Here is a 20,158-nt window from a genome sequence, read left to right as displayed (position 1 = left end):
TTCAAGGTTATAATGCCTTCCACACATTTAGACCAGCTACTTCACAGGAAGGGACTAATGGTGGAGGTGTCTCTATTTACATCAAAACTAAATATATTTCAAGGCTGGTCAAACAGGACAAATCACTTGAACTGCTCCATGTTCAAATCACCATAGGTAAAATCCAATACCACTTCCTTGCAAGCTATAGATACCCCTGTATGACCCAGGAAAACCATACAATGTATTTAAACTTATTAGAAACATTAAACATCCAACCCAATGCCATATCCATGGGTAACTTTAATTACCCCAGTATTAACTGGGAATCCTATACAACATAAAACATACATGCACGGAGATTCTTGGATTTTGTAAACACAAACTCCCTGGACAAGATAGTCAATACACCAACCAGGGGTGCAACCATACTGGATCTGGTCCTCACTAACATGGGAGAGTGCTGCACACCCCCTACTGTAATGCCTTCCCTGGTAAGGTCAGACGACACAATGGTCTCCTTTAAAGTAAAAATAAAACCTGGACCCCCAGCTCAACCTGGAATATCCAGGAACTATTCTTAGGCTAACCTCCTGTTATTATGTGAGAACCTGGCAAAATGTCAAGCCCCTATACACCATGAGAACACTTCTGCCTATGCAGAACTGTTCACAGAAACCCTGTACAAGCATGTTAATAGCTGCAGAGAGGCAGCTGTACCCACCAGGAAGAAGTACAGAACTAACTCAGAAAACAAGCCACCTTAGTGGAATCACAAAATCATTCAGATGTATAACAGGAGGAAGAAAATCATGGCAAAAATTAGGAGGTGCAGCACCCAAAAAGATAAAAGCATTCTCATCAAACTAAACAAACACCTCAGAGGACAAATAAAGTCTATCAAAATCAAATTTGAGGTATGTTTGGCCTCCCAAGCCAAGGGCAACCACAAAGCATTCTTTAGCTATGTCCACAACCTCAAAGGCAATACACAATCCTGTACAGAGCTCATTGTAAATGGAGCCACCTATACTGAGCCAGAAGATATAGCAAACATCCTGGCTGATAAGTTCAGCTCCAACTTTACTCCTCTCTCCCCCTAAACCTTCCATCAGGAAATATAATCAAATATAACTCCACACTAGCACTAGGGAACAGGTCCTTAATGCTCTCTCTAAGACCAAGAACACTGCATCAATGGGCCTAAACAATATCCCAGGATGCCTTCTAAATAGCATGAAATACCTATCAGGGCCTCTGGAATTACTATTTAACTTTAGCCTCCAAACAGACTTCGTGCCTCATGAATAGAGAAAGGCAACAGTCATCCCTCTGCACAAAGATGGGCCAATTATAGACCCTGGGAACTACAGACCCATAAGTCTCACTAGTCTTAAATGTAAAGCCATGGAAAGAATTATCATGGAGATGATCAATAGAGATATAGTAAACCTCCAAACATTGACCAAATCTAGTTTGGTTTTATCAAGGGCAGATCATTCCTACTCAACCTGGTGGACTTCTTTGAGAAGGTCACCAAAGCAATGGATGAGGGAAAAAAAATTCACACTGCCTACCTTGACCTGGCCAAGGCATTTGACACAATACTCCACTCAGGCATTGTTGACAAACTCAAGAGGTTAGGTACAAACCCGTATGCCACCCAGTGGATAGCCAACTGGCTCACAAGACAGTACCCAGGAAGTTAGAATTGGGGAGTCCACCTCTATAAAGAGCCCAGTCACAAGTGGAGTTCCTCAGGGATCAGTCCTTGGACTGCTCCTTTTTGGCATTTACGTTTCAGAAGTCAAGGCTAATGTCAGTAGACTTTGGCTGACTAAATTGGCAGATGACTGCAAATTAGGAGCAGTCATTGAACCTCACACTGACACAAATGTTCTCCAGGAGGGGCTGACACAGACAAATAACTAGTGTCAGAGCCAAGGACTAAAGCTAAATGCTAAGAAATACATAATAGTATCTTTTGGAAAAACATCCATCCCTGGTAACTATCATGCTGACAACACACCCCTTAGAGGTGACCCAGTAGTCAGGAACTTAGGGACACACATAGATAGTAATCTGGCCTTTAATCATCATGTCTACAGTGGTGAGGAAATCATTCTATGTTGTGCAACTTATAAACAAAGATATGGCATCTAAGTCCAAGGAAGTCATTGTGCCACTGTATTTGGCATTCATCAGACCTATCATTCAGTACAATGCGCCCTTTGTTATGTACCTAACCAGGCATATCCAACAACTGGAATGTCCACAGAAGTTCTTCATTAAAAGAATACAGGGGTGTAAGTAATATATCCTATGCAGACCACCTCAAGGCTCTATCCCTGTATTCATTCTCCTATAGGCTTTTGAGGGGAGATCTATGCCTGGCATACAGGACATTGTCAGACCCCACTCTGATGGACCTTCTGCATATCCACAAAACAAACAGTACCAGTATTACCCATTCTAAGGACTTAAATGTTGCCTGTGATATAAATAGGACCTGCTGGAGGGATAGGTACGCATCCCAGAGACCATCCCATCTATGCTCCCCATCCATGTGAAGCAGAGCTCTTCCCTAACCCAATTCAAGTGCAACTTGGACAATTGGATGAGAAACTGGAAATTTATCCTTGATTTGGCACCTATGTTTCTAAGACAAACAGGCAGCCTATAAATGGTTCATCTCCCAGGCCCACGCTTACACTTATCAAGTGTACCAGAACTTGTCAGAGATTTGGGATGCATGGCTAGGGTAAAAAGGTCCTTGGGGTCGTTAGCCTAGTAAACACCTATGAACCCATAAACCTATGAACCTATAGATGTGTTGATACAGATTTAGAAATGCAGTTACTGAAAGAAATGACAATGGGAATATGTCCAGAGTAAAAGTCCTCGGAACATTGATCAGATTCTTGAAATCTCCATTTGTTTTTGTCTATCCAAATACTAGAAGTACTAAGTCAGTGAAAAATCAGATGCAGAAAAATGCTGTTGATAGCTGTGGAGAATGTCATCGTACAACTGCAAAATGCAAGAATCTGCATTGAGAACTAGCCAGATAGCAAAGAAATCTGATAAAGAAGTGCTAGCAGTAACTGTGGGGGTTGTCATTGTTATATACTAGGCTAATGACCACTGGGGCCTTTATAAGCTGAGCCATGCAACCCAAATATACCCAACAGGAATACCTCTCAACATCTCAGTGCAAAAAATCTGGACAAAGCCAGAAAGAATGGGGGCACAAAGGCCCAAAATAGGGACAGAATTTAAATATTGCTCCTATAAACTTAGAAAATTGCTGGAATAACAGGTTTTGCATAATTATGCATTTCTGAAGGATATAAAGTCTGAAACTCAAATGCCCGTCATTATTTAGTATTATTTAGTGACTTCAATCGTCAATGATTTGCCAGAAAATTAAAAAGATTATGAGGAACAGACCAACAATATGTGGCAAAAATCTGGACATTCTGCAAAAAGCTGTACAGTTGAGAGGTATGCCAACAGGCAATTTTGCCTTAGTAGTTGTTTTAAGGGGTGTAGGTCCATTAGGGCATGATTTAACTGCTGGGTCTGTCCATCAGAGACATGGGTATCAGAGTAGGGGTGAATTTCTGATTTCTCATTCACTGTTTCAAGCTACACTTGAATAGGGTTAGGGAAGGGCTTTGCTTGATGAGTGGATGGGAAATAGGAAATACACCCCGGGGATCACTTCTGTGTCTCTGCTGGACAATGGCATAGGAAAATAACTTTCTTGGGTGGCGTAAGCTATGGTACCTTGCTGGCTAGGCTTACGTAGGCCCTTGGGCCGATAGCCTAGTACCTACCTATGAACCTATGACATAGCTAAAGAAGGCCTCATGGTAGGCTTTAGCCTAGGATGCTATTTTTATTTCAAAATTTGTTTTGTTGGACTTAGTTATTCCTCTTAGTTGTCTATTCAATTTGGTAAGAGTTTTTTATCATTGCTGGTGTTACACTTCCTAGTTTTAGTTATGACTTTTTTTCTTTTGTTGTAAAACCCATTTAATATAAGTTACTTTAGGGCTTACTTCTGGTCTCTCTGCAGTCATTGACATGGCTGTACAGACAAATAATTCTGTAGGGGCTGCTGTGTTATCTGGGTTTGACAGGTTATCACATAATGAATGGTAGTTTGCCTTGAAGTAGTTCCTAACTGTGAAAGGTTTGCTGGGGCTACAGAACTGATTTTTACTTTAAAGGAATTTACCAGAGAGTTCAAGTCACTGGAGTGTGTGTCTGTGTGTGTGTGTGTGTGTGGGGGGCAATATTCTCCCATGTTTGTGAGTACCAGGTCCACTATTCTTGTACCTCTGGTAGGTATATGCACTATCTGGTCCAGGGTGTTTGTGTTTACAAAGTCTAGGAAGCTCTGGTTATGTAGGATTCCCAGTTTATAGATGGATAATTAAAATCCCTCATGTGTATGCTATTTGGTTGAATGCGGAGTGTCTCCAATAGGTCTAAGTAATGAGCTTTGGGTTTCATGGGGCATAGAGGGTGACCTGTAGCTTGCTAGGATATGGTATGGGACTTTCTCCATGATAATCTGGATATTAAGGAACTACATGTCATCCCATTTAACCATTCTAGATGTATGCTTGTTATTGATGAAGATCGAGACACCTCAACCTTTAGTCCCTGCCTGTGTATCTAATGGTCTAAATGTGTGGAAGGCACTGAAGCCTTGCAATATTGGGGTACACTATGCAGCTTTAAACCATGTCTCAGTAACTGCACAGATGTCTGCATTCTCCAGGGTTAGGACAACTTGGAGGGAGTGGAGCTTCTTGGTTAAACTCCTGGTATTGAGCACTCAGTAGCATAGCTAAGGCAGGGCGAGAGGGGCAACAGCCCTGGGTGCAAAATGTTAGGGGGGTGCAATCAGCCATTCCTCATCCCAATTGCTCTTTAGTGCAATACTGCCTGTATTGCATTTGCGGTCAAACCTGTAATATATGATCTAAACTATAACAACTGCTTGCTACAGTTTTAAAATATTTTTTTTAACTAAAACTTGAGCACTGTAGTATTCCATGCAGGATGTAAACTGAAGAAACCCCTTGCTGCATTTGTAGCAAGCAGTTTAATACAATGCAAAAGAGAAAAGCTTTGTTTTTAATTAAAACCTGAGCACAATACCACTCTGGGCAGGCAAAGTAAAACTCTAGCAACTGCATGGATTGAGTACTTTTGTACTGTCTGCAAGTTTTGCAGGATTTTATTTATTTATTTATTTTATTTATTTATTTTTGCTATTCACTTGAAGAGTTGTTTGTGCCAGCAGTGGTTCTGTGAGCAGTAACACCTTTAGTTTTCCCTGGGTAGATTTTGCTATGTTGGAAGTTTTGTCAATGTGGCATTGCCTAAAAAAGGCTCTGTGGGGACGACAATATTTTAGCCAATATTTGAAAGTCTAGATGGCACAGGTGCAGACCATCCTTGGAAAACCAATGTGTTTTTTAACTATGTCCTCCCACATTGACAAACAATGTATCTCCCTAGAATGACACCAGAAGCTAATCCAACTATTGAAGTCAATTATCTTCTGCTCATATTGTAGCATCATTCTCTCTGAGGGTAGAATGATGTTCAGTGCTAGGCATACATCAACCTTTGACATATATGGTCTGAGAAAGCTCTAGTCTGGGGAGATACATCTCAGGTCATTTATACCTACATAGACTATAACTGAATTATACTGGTACCTATGGTGCAATGACTTGAGTAGGTGCATAACTTGGTGGATCCTGCTCCATGACTGGCAACTGACTGCTATTTTTGTCCTTGTTCAGCCTGGCAATTGGGGCATCAGTATGTCATACAATGGAGTCTCCTAAGACCAGAGTCCTGAGTAGTGTATTAGTTTACATTATGGACCTGGTAGTTGGGGCACCACTGGGTGTGGCTGTATGTGCAGTGTTATGTGTTTTTACTGCTGAGTGCTTTTGAGTCTGCTGAGGACAATTTTTGCAGATGGAATGTCTGGGATGTGTTTGGGGTTTGGAAAAATTGCATTTAAGTGCCTCAGTGTAAGTAGGTCTATGTGTGGGGCACATAGTATGTGTGGTGGGTGTTGACAACCAGAATGTTATTCTGAGTGCCTCCATGTAGTTTTGCCTACAGAGACATTGTGTATATACATCCATTGCATTCTGTGTTTTCTTCTTTGAAGATTAAATGGCTGTAAATGAGCACTAGATAATTGCTACAATGTCCCAAGATACACATATCCACCAAACTGGCTTCAAAGAAATTGGGAAAGTGCATATCCATGATGTCAGGTACTTTCTTGGGTGAGCTACAAGGGTTCTAAATAAGAACTTTGAATGAATTCTGGTTCATAATGAGATGTATCCACTTTTCTTGGATGGATGAACTATGATTTGATTTTTATAGATATGTGAAAGGTTAATTTTTAGCTGTGAGTTGTTTCATACTGCTGTGATTCACAGCGTTTTCATTTTCTATGCACACCTTTCAGGTGCTGATATATTCTCACTCTCCTTTCCCTTTCTTTCCATTCCCGTTTTTCCCCATTTTTCCTCCTTCCATTTTCTCTCTTCTTCCTTTTTTCCCTTTCCATTTCTTTCCATTCCCGTTTTTCCCTATTTTTCCTTCTTCTATTTTCTCTCTTCTTTCTTTTTTCCCCTTCCCTTCTCCCCCCCCCCCTTTTTCACTTTTCCCTTCTTTCCTTTCTTCCCCATCTCTTATTTTCCTTCCTTCCTCCCTTCTCTCTTTTCCCTTTCCCCTCTTTCACCTTTTCCTCATTTTCCCCCTATCTCCACCCCCCCCACGTCTCCTCCCTTCCCCCCTCCCCCCTCTCCTTTCCGATCCTTTCCCTCTATACTTGTTCCCTTGATCCTTTTTCACTATAGTATTTCCTCTTCATAATTTTCACATGCATAGTTTTTCCTGTTTTGCTTAGATAGACTGTTTTTAGGCTCATGCATAACTCTTACACACTTTTGACATTGAGTCTTATAGAATTATTATTGCTTATTTTATATGTATTATGTTTTAATGTCTCTATTATGTGTAAATATGAAATGGTTAATGAAGTATATAAGAGCTAGGCTTTTCAGGTTTATTTGTCCATAGATGAAATGCATTTAAATGGATACATTGTACTGTTTTTATGGATAGTTTATTATAAAGTTTGAGAACGGACTTTAACATTTTGTTTAACCATATTCTTTTTAAATAATGTGTATAACTTTTATTTTAAATTGACTTAATTGATTTTACCCGCCAAAATACCTGTTAATTAGGGTGTGTTTTTAGTATATAATGAGAACATCCACTTTTATTCAATGTAACCTGATGAAGCGCACTTGTTAGGTGCGTGAAAGCGCTTGTTCTGTTATAAAATTAAAATCTTCTTTTTATCCATCGTGGTGGTTCCGGTGATTTGTTGGATTAAGATTAAATGGCTGTAAATGAGCACTAGATAATTGCTACAATGTCTCAAGATGCACATATCCACCAAACTGGCTTCAAAGAAATTGGGAAAGTGCATATCCATGATGTCAGGTACTTTCTTGGGTGAGCTACAAGGGTTCAGTGCATGAGGGGTTAATAGTGGGTTGACTAAGATTGCTTTTGGGACTAGAGACTTGACTAGGCTATATGACATTAAGTTCATGAAGCAGTGCTTCACAACCTGCAAACTAGCTGGTCTATGCTATCCAAAGTGTGAGTAGTTGCCCTACACTGGCCGAGTTACTTGTAGAGTTTCAGGGGTAGTTTTATAGGAAAAATGTGTTTTCTAGGATTCTGCATTTATACAGGGCATTGCTAACCATCACTGCAGAACATGCAGTGGCTGTCAAGGCACCAAATTTATTTATACAGGCACATACAACACAGGAAGACTGGCTTCCAAGCCTTTTAGCTAATTAAATGACTACTCTTGCAGCTTTGTTATGTGTTTCCCCAACTCATATAAACCAGAGTACCACCTACTGCCACTAGATGGAATACACCACTCCTCTTAATCTAAAATACAAAAAGATTGCTTAAGAGTGTATGCTACCCCAAAACAACTTTAACAAACTAGCTAGACAAGTTTTAAATACAAAATTCTTAGCTTTTACCTGATTTTCCACATTTTCCATCTTTCAACTCTGCAACATAGGAATAATGCACTGCAGAATTTTGCTATCTTACCAGCTCAGTTTCTAATAAACACAACACTGAAAAGGAAATTATCAACATCAGAAACCTTACTAGTGCCAAAAAATTCTGTCAAGGTTCAGGATCACCAACCTGATACCTTAATTTCACATCAAGCGGCAGGGCTGTGAACTGCTGTGACTTAAAGAGAAGATAATTAGTTGTACAAAAGAGACTTAAGACATCTCTGTAAGAAAAAAACTAGTTCAGATTGTCTGATTATAACTATAAAGACACTACCAGATGAAGGTTTACCCCAACAAGGTGACACCATTGTCACACATGACAAGAGCATTTCTGTCGTTTGCTCAAAACAAGCACCCCTGTCTAAGAGTAAATCTGGCACTGATGCCATACTGCTTATTAGTAACCCTCTGAAAACAACAAGAGAGAAGGAAGTGAACAACAGGCTGGTTAGACACATGCATTCCTTGTGCAACTGCTCCAGAGTTTAACTAAACTCAAACGACTGACAATTTGCATTCACTGAAATGTCTGTTGACTGTGAATAAAGATTTGATGTACAGCACCTATGAAATGGTTAGTGTAGACTTAAAGGCAGTTTAAAATGCTCGGTATAATATGCATGAAGGTATGATACTTCACAGATTATTTGTAAAACACTATATTTTTAATGAGAAAGGGACTACAGTATATTGCAGCACATAACTTTAAATATTATACCACTCAGAGATAATAAATGCATATCATCCCACATCCAATTTATCTGTGGCATTACTGAGTATCCTGACATACATTACAGATGCTACAGAAGATATGGTCACTGAGAGATTGGAGTGTGATCCCAAACTGTTGTTGTCGAATAATGTAACAAATGGACAGGAGTTGTATCCCTTCCCAGCACTGCCTTACAATGTGAGGTATAAGGACTATGGAGCTTAAATCTGCACCACTAGCACCTTTTCCAAATGCAGGGGTTGATTTATCTAAGAACTTATGGAAAATGCATACTACTGCCTTGAGTTATGAATGAAACTGGTCTCATCCAAGTGCACTTTACAGATAGAAAACAGGAGTATAATCATTAAATGCCTATGATTTCAGTCACTGTCTTCTGTGCCCAGCACTGCCTAGTGTAATCTTACCATCAGTAACTGAGAAGTAACCAAACTACTTTCTCATACACATACTCTCACAATGTTTCCCACAAGGGCTACTGATACCTCTCTGCTGGCAGCACCCTTTTACGATACACGCTGCCACCAATCAGATTTCAGTTACTGAATACTCTTCAAATAAGCCAAGCAGCAGTAAAGTATAATAATAATAGTTAGCCAAGTAGTCTCCCTTCAGAAGGGGAGAATACCAGCAGTTACACCAGTGCTATGAGGATACCCCTCATTAATAAAATAAGAAGTCAGACACAAGTTTGTACAAATGAGCAAATGAAAATATTTGATTATATATAAGGCAGGCATGCTCTTATTCAGGGAAAATAAAATAAAAAGCTTCACCCAGATAGACTGATAACAGAAAAATAAACTCCAGCTTCATCTGTTGCTGTTATATCCAATTCCTTTTTATAGATAACTGAAGCCTTACAATGATACAACATCCATAAAGTATTATGTTTCAGAAATCCTTGTTTAATTTTCTTTACAAATTAGAAGTTTGTAAGTCCAAATAATAGTGTCAGATAAAAATAAGAGCAAGGACGTAGCAGATGCTCTTCTATTTCAATGCATTCCAGGGAGATCATAGAGATGCCTCTTAAAACATTTTTAAGTTGTGCACTTTAAATTGCTAATTTTGTTGCGTTTTAATTGTATTTACTGTTTAGGCCTACACACTCAAGTGTGTTAGCCTTTTCTCTGTTTATTTAGTGTATTATTGCATTGTTTAGCCTGTTTTAACAAAAAAACAGTTTGCTCGTTTCCCACCTTTCCTAGCTATTATAGTCCATATCCCAGGCTTTGCTGGTTTCAGGACTTTATCTTCTGTATTCAGAGCTATCCAGACCTTGCTGTGGTAGAGGGAAGTCCTGCTGCTTACCAGTGGGAGTGGTGAGCATTGTACTGCCTGTCTGACACTAGAGGAGTGGTTTCCAGCTCTGCAATTGTAATTTTAGCCATTTTGGGCTGATTTCTATCCCTTTCAACTTTCTGGCTTGAAAATGCGTGTGTTTGCACATTTTTCGAATTGTGCAGCACTGTGGGGTAATGGTTAAACTATTCCAGGTGCCAGAAAGTCTGATCTTCAACTTTTCCCTTAGAACTAGCTGATTTCTCAGTAGTAGCACTAAAATCTCAACCCTTGTGACTAGCACTTGCTCCAGAACCTGCTGGAAAGCACTAGGAAGCCCTAAACTGATACAAGCACTCAGCTCTCCTTGTTAATAAGGATAAATTAATCGTCGGCACTAAACAGCCCATAATTGCAAAGTACCTTGCAAAGGTAAGGGAAAACAGCCCTTGTACTTTACAAAAAAGCACCTAAACAGGCATTTCCAAGGGTCAGCTTCCAGTGATTTCTCCTGTCCACCTGGTAAATCTGGGCATACTGGGGTAATGCAGCAACTGCCTCATGTACACAGACAACCCTCTCCTCCTACCACCCAACATTACAACCTGCGAGAGATGCACTTACATAGCCAAACTGGAAGCAAAGCTCTCTCCAGCCAAGATTGTGCTAGACAGTCAAGAGGAGAAGGATAACACCCACACTACACCTCAAGCAACACATAGCCCTTCAAAACCCACACCATCAACACCCACACATAGCAACACTAAACCCACATATGCGGAGGCCCTTAACATTAATCTGCCCAAGCAACAAGGACCTCCGAAGCTGAAACGCAAACAAACACCAGTCACAACCAAAGTGACACATAGCTCACAACACCAGTGTGCCACCCAACAACATCCCCTAAGGCAAGCCAACGTACCTAACACTTTAGTTATAGGTGATTCTATAGTCAGGAACACTGATGTCTCACTCACCAGGCTGAACAAGGAGAAAATTGCAGTCAGCTGCCTGTCGGGTGCCAGGATCCGTCACATAATGCATGCACTCAAGTCACTCCACAACAAGTACAAATATGACTCTGTCATTGTCCATGCTGGGGTGAATGACTTGAGACATACCTCCCTGGACTACATGAAAAGAAACATGGAAGAGCTCTTTGATCATGTGGCCCAGGCAGGTATGACCCTAGCCCTGAGTAGCATCCTGCTTTGTCCAGAATGATACCACAGTATAAGGACAAAATGATTGACTTCAACAACTGGTGAATCTTCTGGTGTCATTCAAAGGGGATCCAGTATCTGTCTGCCTGGGACAACATGATCGACAAACCATGATGCTTTGCCAGAGATGGTCTGCACCTGTCACCCCTGGGATTCAGGTTACTGGCTAAAGCTCTTGCCACCCCTATAGTGCCTTTTTTAGGCAAGGTTCAAAGGACAAAACCACCACCGTAACTGATACAAGCATGCAAAATCTGAAGGTAATGCTACTCAATGCTAGATGTCTAAACCTCAAAATGCACTCTCTCAAGGCACTCCTAAAAATGGAGAACATCGATATCTGTGCAGTAACTGAGACCTTGTTCAAGGCTCCAGAGAGCACCCCTGCAATACCAGGCTACAACTCTTACCACACTTTTCGGCCACCAAACCAAGACCGAAACACTAAAGGTGGAGGAGTGTCCATCTTCACCAAGGATATTCACACCTCCCGGCAAGTTGCCCAACACAATGCATCTGAAATTCTCCAGGTGCAACTAACACTAGGTAAGATTGCAATCCAAATTGTAGTTTGCTACAGATCCCCCACCACGCCCCAAGATTCTCACTACACCTTTCTAAACATACTGGAAAATATTAAGATACAAGCAAACACCCTAATACTGGGTGATTTCAACTACCCTGCCATTTACTGGAAAACTACTCGGGTACCAACATCTTTTCCCAACGGTTCTTGGAATTCATAAATTCGAATGCCCTGGATAAACTAATCCATTGTCCCACCAGGGGCTCCAATATCCTAGACCTGGTCATTACCAACATGGGAGATAGATGCTCCACACCAGTGGTCACCCCCTCAAAGCAAATCACCCTTGACATCCACATCCCACTCCCACCCCCCAGTAAGGAAACCTCCGTAAAAAAACTTCTCCAAAGTCAACTTCATGCTACTCAAGTCAGAAGTGACAAACTTCATGACACCCATGTAGACAGGAGCTGAAAGTTCGACTGCTGAATCCTACACTAAGGTACTGTACGAGCACATCCACGTGTGCATGAATCATGCCAATCCAAATGGAACCAAGACGCTCTCCTCCAAAAAAAGGAAGCCAATCTGGTGGTCCCCTGCCATAAACAAACTATACAATAGAAGAAAGAAACTGTTGCAGAAAAGAGGAAAATCCCAGGATGCAAAAATCTCCCTTACCAGCCTCAATAAGAAGCTGAGATCCCTCATAAAATCCTCCAAAGCTAGTTATGAAAATAAAATTGCCAAAGATTCCAAAGACAACCACAAAGCATTGTATAGTTATGTCAAGAATCTGAATGGCAATGCTCAGATATGCTCTGAGTTACAACAGAATGGCATTAAATATACTGATCCCAAGGATATTGCCAATATCCTGGCAGATCGATTTAGTGCTAACTTCACCCCCCTCTCACCCCCTAAAGGGCCCATCTCAATACCAAAAGATTGCCAAATTCCGGTAATCATGGCCACACAGGTAAAAAATGGGACCAGATGACATCCCAGGCTGTGTACTACATGAGCTACAAAATGAACTGGCACCTCACTTAAGTGTCATGTTTAATCATTGCCTCACCTCAGGCTTCGTGCCCACTGAGGAGCGCACAGCTACAGTTATCCCATTCCACAAGGAGGGATCTAACTTGGATCCTGGGAACTACCGTCCCATCAGTCTGACAAGCCTGATCTGTAAGAGCATGGAACACATTATCATGAAACTTATAAACAAAGACATTGGCAACCTTCAAACACTGGACCCCACCCAGTTTGGGTTCGTGAAGGGTCAATCTTGTCTCCTGAACCTTATTTACTTCTTCAAAGCAGTCTCCAGAGCTGTGGATGAGGGTAAGGTGGTCCACACAGCCAATCTGGACCTCGCCAAGGCCTTCGACACCATCCCCCACTCTGGAATCATAGATAAACCTACTAAGCTGGGCATAAATCCCTACCTCACTCGATGGGTTGCCAACTGGCTTACTGACAGAACCCAAACTGTAAAAGTAGCCGACTCCAAATCCAGCTCCGGACAAGTGACAAGTGGAGTACCTCAGAGTTCGGTCCTGGGACCACTCTTGTTTGGCATCTACTTCTCTGAAGTACAGGCCAACACTAAGGGACTCTGGCTAACAAAGTTCACAGATGACTGAAAACTGGGATCCATTACTGAATCCCCAAATGATGTGGATATTCTACAAAAGGGCCTTATAGAAACAGTTGCTTGGTGCCAGAGCCATGGGCTCAAGCTTAATGCCAAGAAATGTATAGTTATCCCCTTTGGGAAAAAACATGTACCCATGAATTACCACATAGGTGGCAGTACACTAAACACCGAAAGTGTGATGAGAGACTTAGGGATACAGGTGGACAGTGGTCTCACCTTCAATAACCACATCGCCACAACAGTCAGGAAATCCTTCTATGTGGCACACCTAAAAACTAAGGGCTTTTCATCCAGAAAAAAGGAGATCATTGTCCCACTGTACTCATCCCTCATTAGACCCACTATAGAGTACAATGCCCCATTTGGTATGTACCTCACAAGACATCAGTAACAGCTGGAAAGGCCACAGAAATACCTCACTAAAACAATAACAGGCCTAAAGCAGATGCCCTATGCTGAACATCTAAAAAAACTCCAGCTATACTCTGCGGCATATCATATACTCAGAGGCGATCTCTGCTTAACATACAAGGCCATGTCAAACCCTGATCTGTTGGACATTCTTCACTTAAAGAAATCCCAATCCCTCAGAGCCACACACTCCAGGGATCTAAACCTTGTCATCACAATGAACAAAACATGCTGGAGGGATAGGTTCCTGACCCAGAGACTCCCGAGACTCTGGAATAGACTGCCCATACATGTCAAGCAGAGTGCCTCCTTGGCCCTCTTCAAATGGATCCTTGACGATTGGATGGGAGATAGGAAATTCACCCCGGGGATCACAGCAGTCACCCTGCTAGACAGGGGTCTATGGAAGCAAATACTGTGGGAAGAAATAGGGGCCAATAGCCTAGTACCAACCTATGAACCTATGAATCTATGTCCATGTCCAAATAGTCTCAAATACAAAGTAAAAAAAGAGCAGTAGTAGCAATGATTCAGTCCACTCCAAAAATGTTATATACACTTTAAATGCAAACAGAATCTGTCTTTCCTTTTAAAGCAGCAATTGGAATGCATACAGAGGTCTGTTCCATGATGAGGTAATTCATACTCTGAATGAAGCAATGAGCATGGAAACTGCATAGAATCCCATACCATTATAAGAAAACATCTCTAAATTTTATGCATTTAATGAAATACATGACTACTGACCAAAAAATATATATCATCTGACAGATAGCGGTGTACCACCCAGTCCGTCCATCTGATGTATAGTGCCCGTCACCTTTATTCAGCTTGGGGCTTGTTTGTTTTTCGATTTTTTGCCTTCTGTTGGCTAGCATTTAATTTATATGAAGGTGGATTTTTTAATTGATAAGAAGTCCTCCTTCTTCTTCTTCTTCATCCCTTCTTTTCCATTGTCAAGTTTGAACCAAGACCTGTTTCAGTCTTAATGGGAACTGCAGAGAATAGTTCAGTACTTTTGCCCTCCCCCCTTCAATGTATGTTTCCTCAGTGTTGTCAAACTGTTGAGCAGGAAATGAGCACCCCCTATACTACTATAGTCTAGAGGAACTTTGACATGATAACAGTGTATTTAGACTCATGGCTAGTTATGCATCCTTCAGAAGGTGTAACGGTTAAAGGCAGCTCTGAATAGTGCAACAAAGGAGAATGCATTCACTGCTTCTGCTCAAGAGAGTAAATGTCATGCTGATCAAGATGAAAAATATTATAATAAATTGTTGGCATGCAGTAGTCTGTTGAAACTAGGCTTAATAGTACTCTGAGCATTTGACTATCAATAAACAATTATCTTATTTATGAAAACTCCCTAAACATACCTACCCCTTTACACACAGTTCATCTCTGTTGCTTTTATTGTGCATGTCAGAAAAATTATATCTGAACTTTTACATTGGAGTAATCATCTAGATTATTCAGGTTAATTGTATGCACAATTGTCATGGCTAACTTCTTCAGATACAACCCCATTTAGGTAGTAATCATAACACAGGTTTTAATGTTATGCCAAATATGGAATTTTGATAATGTCATAAGACATGCAGATCCTCAATGCATGTTCTGAATCAGATGCAACTCTTGGAGATTACTGTAGGCTGCCTATTTACTGTGTCAAGTATTCTACTATATATGGAGTTGCTCATTTGTAATTCCAGCTGTCTCATTTTGAAATAATAGAATGGCACATCTGTCCCACACCGGTGTCCCTTATGTTCCAATCTGCCAAATGCCATATTCTTTATTTAGTTTGTTATTATATCAACTTTTGAAGTTTGCAAGAGCAATATTTAAAATATGCTCCTAATTTGGGGCTTTTGTCCCCTGATAATTCTGGCTTTGCCCATAATTGTTATAGTAAGGTGTTGGAGATTATGCAGCACAGCCAGAATAGCTTGTCTCCAGAGTAGGCTGTCAGCCCCAATAAGGCTAATTACTGGCAGGGAATGTAAAATGCATGCATGGTAATAAAGGTTTAGGACTAAGGTGATTGCATTAAAGAAGGAGATGTAGAAAGAAATTTCATATGCACAAAACAGGGCTATTTCGATATTAGTAAAGCAAGCCATTCATCTCTACTTGCATTAAGACAGTAAAACAGGTAAATCAGAGACCCAATGCACTACTGTTTGTGGATTTTGAGCTCATTTGGGAGACCAAAGCAAACTTTCTGCATTATTGCATTCTCAGTGTCCATGTTTCATCCCCAGCAGGTGACAGAAACTGCATGACTTAATCTTGTTTCAGGCAATCAAACTATTTTAAACTCCTAATTACCCCTCCTAATTTTACTCACATACAGAGAAGTGTCATTATGCCAGAGACCACTGTACAACGTCTTCCATCTTTAATGCCAAAAGACCTCTTACAAACTTACAGTATCTCTGATCATGTATAAGTCACAATTATAGTACAAAGTATGTTATGAGTTATGCGTTGTGTTATCAGTAACACAGGAATTATAGTAGACTGGCCTTGTGTTATCCCACAGACTAATTATATATATATATATATATATATATATATATATATATATATATATAAATATATATATACATTTATATATACACATAGATTTACTATCATAATGTTGAAAGTTAGAATATTTTTTGATCAAATAATCAAATCATTAAGTTGCAACTGGTAATGGAATTTTACAATGTCAAAAATGACAACAGCGATGATCGACATTCGAATGTCCGAAATTCCATTATCAAAATTCCGTGTTTGCATTTACGTTTTTGCAGGGAGGCAAGCCCCCTGCAACCTCCACAACCCCTGCAAATTAAATATATCAACTTCAAGATCACACTATAGTGAGGAAAACGGTAAATTTTTCATTTCACACTGTACCACGATATCCATTCATAATGTTGACTTCATATCAGTGAATGAATACTCACTTTTGCTAATGTAACTTTGATCACTTTCAGTTCAGCATTACGAAAATTTTGATAACATGCATTTGACGAACCCAGTTTCGAGTAAGTGCCATTCCAGATTACAGTAGTAAACCTACACACACACACACACACACACACACACACACACACACACATATACATATATATATATATATATATATATATATATATATATATATATATATATATACATGGATCAACTTCTAATACTCCAATGACCATGTGAAGGCTGCTAGCCTAGCTAGACAGAATTTTGTTAATAATTCTATGCATTTGTAAATATTAATGTAAGAAAATCAAATGTAAGAAATCTGTGCTAAATGTTGAACTTCAAAAATGTAACTAAAGTGCACTCAGCTGGAAAAAAGCTGATAACTCAAGCATTGTATGTCTGTTTGAACTCAGCTCGGAGACATAATGTCTGGACTGAGGAATTCCTTCTATTATTTTGAGACCAGAGTTAATTGCTAGATTTTGCATGTATAATGTCTTTTATTGCTGTAGTTTCCTGGCCAGGTGCAAGATCAAATAAATATTAAAACTGAGTTTCTGTTAGCCTGGGAACCAGAGAAGAATGATGTAATATAAAATGAGTCAGCAGTGATGTATTACCAGTTTAAGAGATCTCAGAGAGGAAGAAAGATAATTTTGGATTTTGTCTGAACTTGACAATATCACCAGTATTCTGCCTTTGCTCTATGTGTAAGTTTATTTAGAACTCTGATTGCTCTTAGATTTAGGTAGGAATTTAGTAAGATTTAGTCTAGCTATTTTTTATATTTATGTTAGACTATTCTACAGTATTATTTTAAGCATTTCCTGTGATTTCTGAACTCTTGACTAGCACTGTGTTGAACTGAGAAGATTTGTCTTGTGTTTTATTTATTATTAAATATTTTTAAACCTTTCAACTGTGGCTGTTTTGTGTAGAGATAATTTAAGCTCTAGAGTACATTGCATGTATATAGTGGCACTGTACAAAGCCACTCCAAATAAGCCTTGCTGTTTGTCACACTTACTAATTGGATAATAATATTGCACAGTAATAATTGGACACCCTTTGGTAAGGACCTTTTTTGTAGCTGATAAGAGTAGTTGGTGGCAGTGATTACTACCTTATAGGCTGGCAGGAGGGGGAATAGCTGGAGAACCTGTGCCAGCCTTCCCCAGGAGGGTCTGTGTGTTTGCATATAAACCAAATCTCAAAGTGTGCGTGTGTGTCAGCTACTTCAGCAGGGACACGAAGCACTGGTTGGACAGAGAGGGCACTGGAGGTTTTGTTTGACTACTTGGCTGTACCCTATAGCTGTGCCAGTGGGGAGCCTTATTTGGGATCTGGAGGGAAAAGGAGAAACCAGCCCCAGACTGACTGTGATCTCTGTGTGCTCTTAAGGGAAATTGTACTTTACCGTAGGTGTACTTGTTATCCTTCCCAACTGGATGCCCCTCACTGGTGTTAGTGATGAGGATTGAGGCTCCTTGATTACTGGGCCAGGGCCTGGGTGTCACAGACCATATTATCGAATTTAATTTTTGCCAGACAAAAATCCCCAAAACAAAACACCCGAATGTTGAATCTTCCCAGGGCAAGTAACACTTGCCCAAACTTCAACAAAAGAGATGCCAGAGAAAATAAGAACCACCTAGATGAAGAGCTACACCTCCACACACCCCCAATGTGGGGGCTTCACCCTACACCCCTCAATTATATATACCAACTATGGGAATGCACTACAGTGTAGAAAATGACATGTTGGGTAATTGTTTACTTGCCCTGGAAAAATTCAATGTTCTACTATTTTGTTTTCACGATTTACTTCTTGCAAAAATGAAATTTGATAATATGGCCATTCAAGTATTAGAAGGGGATCTGTATATATATATATATATATATATATATATATATATATATATATATATACACACACACACACACACACACACACACACACACACACACACACACATATACATACACACACACACACACACACACACATATATATATATATATATATATATATATATATATATTTTTTTTTTTTTTTTTTTTTTTAATTTTGAGACATGGAAGTATGGGTCTTGGAGTTAACTTAGGGAGGCCAAGGGGAGATCTTCAAGCAAATGAAAGATGGTTTTCAATGTTCCTGAAGAAAACATATATATATGTGTGTATATATATATATATATATATATATATATATATATGTGTGTGTGTGTGTGTGTGTGTGTGTGTGTATATATATATATATATATATATATATATATATATATATATATATATATATATATATATATATGGTCTATATTACTTCATCAAACGCTAATTCCATCAAACATCTGTTTATCGAACAAGATACACCAAGGAGCTGCAAACTGCCAAATTTTAATGTGTTCTGGTACCTCAGCTAGAATGCCTTCAGAGGAATAATTCAAATGCACAATGCAGTCAAATTTATACACCTTCACAAATTACTTAATTAAATAATTAATTACATAAATAGATAATTATGTCACTAAATACATGGTCATAATAGAAATACAAACTTACATCACACATTCAAATTAACTTCCAAATTTAACCCTTTAGGGGCCAATGTGTCAAAATTTAAAATAAAACTACTTTCCATAGCTAATAGTTTTTGTACAAAATTACCTCCCCCTTTGTTCCCAGGACTAGCTAGCACACAAAAACATAAAGAATCATCCTTTCCCTTGTGTATTTTATGAAAGTGATCAGCAATGGGGCTTTCTTTTCTGCAATTTTTAATATCCCTTAAATGTTCCAAAATTTGCATTTTAATCATCCTTTTTGTTTGACCAACATACCATTTCAATGCTATGCACTCACAACCCACTATATACACTACTCTACAAGAATAATAATCAAATTTTCCTTTGGCAGCATAACATACACCATTAATGCTATTACCAGAAAGATCCTTCACCCTGCAACAAACTTTACATTTCCCCTCATTTAAACATCCCAGTGGGTCCTTTTACTATAGGTTTATTTCTCCCATTTAACATTCTTTCAAATTAAAATACCTACCATATGAAAAGACTGCTTTTTTTGGGAACAAATTGACAACTTCATCATTAAAACACATGATAGGACAAATATTGTCCACATCTCTAAGTATAGAAGAAAAAGGGGAGAATTTAATAACAAAGAACAATTTGT

Source organism: Protopterus annectens, chromosome 1.part2 (assembly GCF_019279795.1).
Source record: "Protopterus annectens isolate FY-2018-M chromosome 1.part2, PAN1.0, whole genome shotgun sequence".
Classification (NCBI taxonomy): Eukaryota; Metazoa; Chordata; order Ceratodontiformes; family Protopteridae; genus Protopterus; species Protopterus annectens.
The sequence above is the reverse complement of the archived record's forward strand: the minus strand, read 5'-3'. Positions refer to the sequence as shown.